This window comes from Anas platyrhynchos, chromosome 30 (genome assembly GCF_047663525.1).
Source record: "Anas platyrhynchos isolate ZD024472 breed Pekin duck chromosome 30, IASCAAS_PekinDuck_T2T, whole genome shotgun sequence".
Taxonomy (NCBI): Eukaryota; Metazoa; Chordata; class Aves; order Anseriformes; family Anatidae; genus Anas; species Anas platyrhynchos.
Genome location: NC_092616.1, coordinates 1696351 through 1702274, shown reverse-complemented (window position 1 = coordinate 1702274; position 5924 = coordinate 1696351). Strand labels below are relative to the sequence as shown.

Genomic DNA, 5924 nt, shown 5'->3' with positions numbered 1-5924 from the left:
AAAGCCTCTTTGTGTGGAGCGATCCCAAGCCGGACCCTTGGGATGCGTTCATTTTCACACTTGTTACCTCCTTCTTCTCTTCCTCGGGAGATGGAAGGTGGTGTCCCACACACCTTCCCTGCCTCTTGCTGCCTCCCGTGTTGCCATGAGCCGCTTCATTTGGACCAGGGGCAATGGAAAAGGAATGAGGGCTTTCTGGGTCTTTGATGGCAGAGGTCTTTGGTCCAACAGCTGAGACCAATCCTGTCTGCTGTTGTGTTTTTTGTTTGTTTTCCTCCAGGAGGTCTGGAACCTGTCCTCACAGTGGGACCAAACAAAGAGCTCGTGGCCCTTGTACCAAAAGCGAATACAGCAAGCCCGGGCAGAAATGGCTGCTTGGGAAGCCTGGTCTCAGGGGGAGGACCGAGAGACACCTCAGGTACTGGCCGTGACCAACACCACTGAGAACAGCAGTGATCCTCCCCGCCAGGGCTCCGAGGGGGGCAGGTCCCAGGGTGGTGGGAGCAGGACGGGCACCAGGGCGCAGGGCAGGGCTTTGCCTGCTCCTCCCTGTGAGGGAGAGGCTGTCAGCAGAAAGCGAGGGATCAAAGCAGCAGCCAGACGTGGGCCGGCAGTGCCGAGTCGCCTGCTTCCCAGGTCCTGCTGCAGGGTCCCTTCAAGGGGTCCTCTGGGAAACAGCAGCCGTGTGTCCAGTCCTGTCTGATGAGAGCGTCTTCTCCTTGCATCAGGTCACCAGGCAACATGATTGGATTCCCCATCCCCCAGCCCAGCCCAGGAGCAAGGAGGTCGTGAGGAGGTGGAGGAAGGTTCAGATCCCTGCCGCAGAAGAGGAGTGGAGAGTGGCAGCCAAGCTGGAGAGCCTCCAGCCTGAGTAAGTGTGTGCCGGCTGCGTTCACGTGCTGGGGCACTCGAGTAGCTGCTGAGCGATGTCAGGAGATGTCCAGCAGCCCGGTCCCTGAGTCCTGGGCTTGCCTATGACACCCTTTGCTTTCTCCTAAAGCGGGCATGACCTTGGTTACCGCCAAGGCCTAAAACTCATCACAGGGCGAAAGGGTGGGTGCACGTGGCACCGCGTGGGTGCAGGGTCTGGATGAGGGGAGAGGCAGAAGGGGTGTCTGGCAGAGGCTGAGGGATCCCTTTGTCCTGGTGTTGCAGCCACCTTTCCCCACGAGCACTGCAAGTTTTGAAAAGGTCGGAGCCGCATCGCAGTCAACAAAGGGTGTTCAGAAGTGCTGCAGAGGAAAAGCGGCTGCGGCAAGAGCAGCAGCGGCTCCCCTGGTAAGTATCTCCAGAAAGGGATGGTGCTTCCCGCTGCTGCAAGGCCCGTCCTTCCCGTGGGGGCAGCACTGGGACAGAGAGGGCATTCCGGGGCCCTCCGCTCCCCCTGCCTCAGCCCCAGGCTGATGAGCTTGGGCACTAGGCATCTGTCGCAGCTGACGGCAACCTTGAAGCTTCATGGGAAGCAGACCCCTACGTGCACGGCCCGAGCTAAGCCTGCAGTACTTCTCTGTGTTCAGCCTGTACACAACCTGATCATCCTCTTTTCTTTCTGACTCCCTAGCGCTAGATGCTGGTACCGCAACGGAGGGGAAGGTGCTGGGAATGCTGAAGGCAGCAGCGGAGCTCTGAGCAAAGGGGCTGGGAAGCTCTCCCGCTTTCCACCCCTGAATGGAAAATAAAGAGCACAGCCAGACTGCTTGTGTCGCTTCATCCACCGTAGCAAAGCACTGCCCTGATTCACACCACCATCTCCATTAGGCACACGGGCACATCCCAAGGATGCCCAGGCTTCTCCGTGCAGCACACAGGCATCTCCCTGGAGCAGCCAACAATCTCCCCAGACCACCAATCTTGCTAGCAGGACCTCGGCACAAGTCCTCTGATCAAGCCGTCTTTTCCAAGGAGCATTCTGGCAACTCCCTGGAGAAGCCAAACATGTTCCTGGGGAACGTAAAAACAGCCCAGCGCTGTTTTGCTTGCTGTTGCTTACTCAATAAATTCCTTTCTATTATTAATGTAATGCTCTCTGAAAATTAATTAAGGGGGCAACTTATAACTAATTTGGTGCCGTGACTCGGATGAAGGCAATCTGATTGAAAGACCTTCGGAGGGAGTGCCCCGCTGATTTCAGTGGCCTTCGCTAGGACTACTTTCATTCAAATCTTTCACCAACGAACCCTAAATTCGGCAGCAAGCAAATATAGCCGGTAAACCCCTAGTAATCTTTGTGCATGAAGACCGAACGAAGACTCAGGAGTGAGTAAGTATAGGCCGGTGATCCGTTCGGTTGGGGTTGGGTATCCTGGAGCGTAGCGTTGTGAGACGTCCAATTGCGGACGAAGTGAGTGCGGACCCCTCAGTAGTGCGGTTCCCACATCCCGCGAGGTACTGGGCCACAAAAAGGGGGAAGCGATTCATGCGTGTGTGTATGAACGCGCTCCGGAAGATGGGACAGAAGAAGGGTAAGCCTTCTGGTCCCATGGGTGGGGTAACATCTGATGTTAGGTTTCCCCGGGATTAATGATTAAAAATTGGGAGGATTCCCGTTTTAGGCGGGGAAGGAATAAAGTAAAAATGAGGCATTATTGTGTTGAAGTTTGCGGTGGTAAACAGATTCGAGGAGACCACCTTTACTGGCCTGTATTTGGGTCCTTTGAAGATTGGGTTTGCCAAGCCCTAAATATTTATGTAAACTCAAAGGAACCTTTTAGTTTGGAAGAAAGTGAATATGCACATTTGTGGATCAGCTCGGAAACTCGAGCCAATTTATATCCTCTAAAAGAAAAAGGAGGGGATGGGAGGTGCAAGAAAAACCGGGAATTAGACATCCCAGCCCCACTGCCTCCCTATATTCCACCACCCCCACCTGCAGCCCCTCCGACTCCCGGGCTTCCAAATCTGCAACCCCAGGGAGACTCTGATAGCGACTCTGACTCTAGCGCTTAGGGACCAGTGACTAGGAATATGTGGCTGTCCCCATTAATTCCGGGGACATCCGAGATTTTAAGAAAGAGACAGGAGGAGGGTAAGCAAGCTTTAATGGCAACTGGCATAATGTTTGCAGCTGCTGAGGAATAATTCTAACTGGAATAATAACTGTACATTTTATATTGTATATATAAAAGCCCGGGCATTTTTGTTAAAGTGTTCTTTTATACATATGTTAATATGTAAATATGAAAATATAAGAACTGCCATTGAGGTGTATGTCTAAGGGAACAAAATTTGCCCAGGCATATTATCGGCTCATCAGGTTTAAATGTCCTCAGTGTAATTGTCTACAGGCAGTTAATTTACAGTGGTCTGATTTTACTTGTGTGTCTGTATATTGTGGATTTTGGAGGGATTGGGATTGACTAGTAAAGAGATTCTAGGAAAACAGTGGAATATTAACCACTGTAGATTACAATAGGAAAAGTTCAAAGCAAAGAAATCCCGAGGAAAAGCCCCCTAGGATGTATACTAACATATTGGAGGGATATAGTGGGGTGAGAGGGTACAGAAAGTAAAAGAACTCTTATCAAATATTGTAATCAATGGTGGCCACTTTATAAACTAGAGGATGGAGCGGAGTGGCCCCTAAATGGAACTATTAATTATAACACCATATTACAGTCAATGTTGTTTTTGTGGAAAGAAGGAAAATGGGATGAAATATGGTATATTTATTGATATGTTGTTTCAGTATCTTGGAGGGAAAAGGTATGGAATTAAGTTGGACCCTGACTGAGCCTTTGGTGCTGGTATTAGAAAAGTACGGTCTGGAGAAAGATAAAGGAAGTGTTAAAAGGGTTGCTGAAGGTGTGACATGTAGTATTTAACAGCTGTTTGAAATTGAATGGGCAGGGAAAGGTGATGAATTACCTAAGTAACAGTCTAGAAGTTTTGCGGGGGGGGGGGGGGGGGGGGAATTCTTGCTCTCCCAACTGCTGTTGAGCAACAGGTTTTTTTTGTTTCTTTGTTTGTTTTCATGGATGTACTCTAACAGAGGCATGGACTGTGTTGCTATGGCTTGGCTCTGGGCAGCAGTGGGCCCCTTCAGGGCCAGATGAAATTGTCCCTTATCTGCCACGGGGAGGTTTCTGTTTTTTTGTTTTTTTTTTGTTTTTCACAGGGGCTGCCACTGCAGTTTCCCACCCCCACACCCCTCACACCCCCAGAACCTTGCCATCAAACCCAATACACTGGGGAACAGCTAGGTCATTACTGACTTGCAAAGTATCAAGGATTAAATTAACTAATGAAACCCTAAATGTGATGGGGGTAGAAGGGACTGGGATAACAGTGCCACTTTTGGGGAATACTAAGCTGAGACCAGGGGATAAAATGATCACTGGACAATTATTGTATGTATCCAAGGCAGAAACTAACTTGTTGGGAAGGGATTTGATGATTAAATTGGGCATTCAACTAGTAAATTGTTAGACTGAAATAACAGTGTTATGAATGGAGTGCTCTCTGGCCCTGAGAGCAAACATACATGTATATTCACCTCTGAATGGAAAGACATGGGGGCGGAAGCAACAATATAGGTGGACAATTTTACCTCAGGGGTTTATAGGGCCACCTATCTATTTGGGTAAATTATAAAAAAAAGATTTTGGAGCAATTACAACCTCCCAAGGAGGTATTAATGTTACAAATATGTGGATCATTTTAAGGAAAAACGATACTCCCTGATGGGAGAGATGTTGGGAATTGGCATACAGGGCCTGGACATGAGTCCGTGGAACAATTGTTCAGTCTGAGCTTGCCTTAAGCAACCAGGAGTAGGCCTTAGAAAATCTCATGGCCTGCTGTAGCTGAGCAAACCAAGCTACCAGAATAACTATGAGAAGCTCCCACGACAATGATTCCCACATTGCCCAATTGAAGAATTCAGAAAAATATTGTTACCAGCAGCTGGCTTCAAGGACAAGATCTACGTGACTGCTAATCACAAGGGGGGTTGTTTTCTTGCAGGTGGGGTTGTTTTCTTCTAGTTTTTTGTCTGAGTGCTTTTGACCAATAATCTTGTGTGAAGCACTGTCCGCCCCTGTAAAGTTCACTATAAAAGTTAGGCTATTCGGGCAATAAAATGGAGCAGCATGATCTTGTGAGGAATGTTTTAACAATTCCAATTCATGTCCATAAATTCGTGTCCATAAAGAACAATTCTGTTGGAATCCTGTCTGCCTGGGCCCTGCACTGGCAATTTAATTCTTGAACCACAGATGCAGTGTGTCCCAGTCTCCCCCTCATTCTAGTCAATTTATCAAGTCTTCAGAAAATACTCCTTAAATTTATGAACCTGTTTGCTTTTGTTATTCCTGACTTCTAGTTCTAACAGTTACAGTTTTTTTCTGTCTTCTTCGAGATTGATTTAACACTGCTATAGATGTTATGTAGATGACTGTGAATAGCTGGGAAAGAATGTTTTAATTGCTCGTGAGTCGTCAAGCTGTTTGGGAGTTTCAGAACAACTGATAATAACTGGTGACTGCTGGTGACTGTTATGAGATACTATGTGGATCCTTGGTATCTGGCCAGGGGGGGCCAAGAGATTAAGAGGAAGAAAAAAGAAGCTGAAGGACGGTTGGGAGACAAGACCTGCGGAGAGTGTACAGAGAGTGTTCCATAAACTTGGAATAGTGCCGAGTAAGTACAAAGGGTGAGAGGAAGACTACGAGCCTTCAGCATGAAAGACCCCTAGAGACCCCCAGAGGAGACTGATGCGCATGCTCCAGTAGGAGGAACTGGACCCCGGAAGCTAATTATAATAATCTATTTTTTTAGAAGTAGTAATGAATATGTATTAGTCTAGGTGCATAAAAATCAGCTGCTTGATGTAACTGGTGTGCGTCCTGGTGGAGCGGAGACTCCCGGTGCACCCAGCACTGTTTGCTTACCTCTATTCCTTTATATTCTTCTAATAAATCCTATTT

At 48.2% G+C, this 5924-nt stretch overlaps 1 long non-coding RNA gene across 1 annotated transcript; it reads left to right on the top strand.

The window, feature by feature from the left end:
- Positions 1-295: 295 nt before the first annotated feature.
- Positions 296-1233, top strand: LOC139999904 (uncharacterized). The gene is made up of 3 exons (XR_011805330.1): positions 296-418; positions 729-871; positions 1156-1233. It is a non-coding gene; the product is annotated as an uncharacterized lncRNA (long non-coding RNA).
- Positions 1234-5924: the final 4691 nt, after the last annotated feature.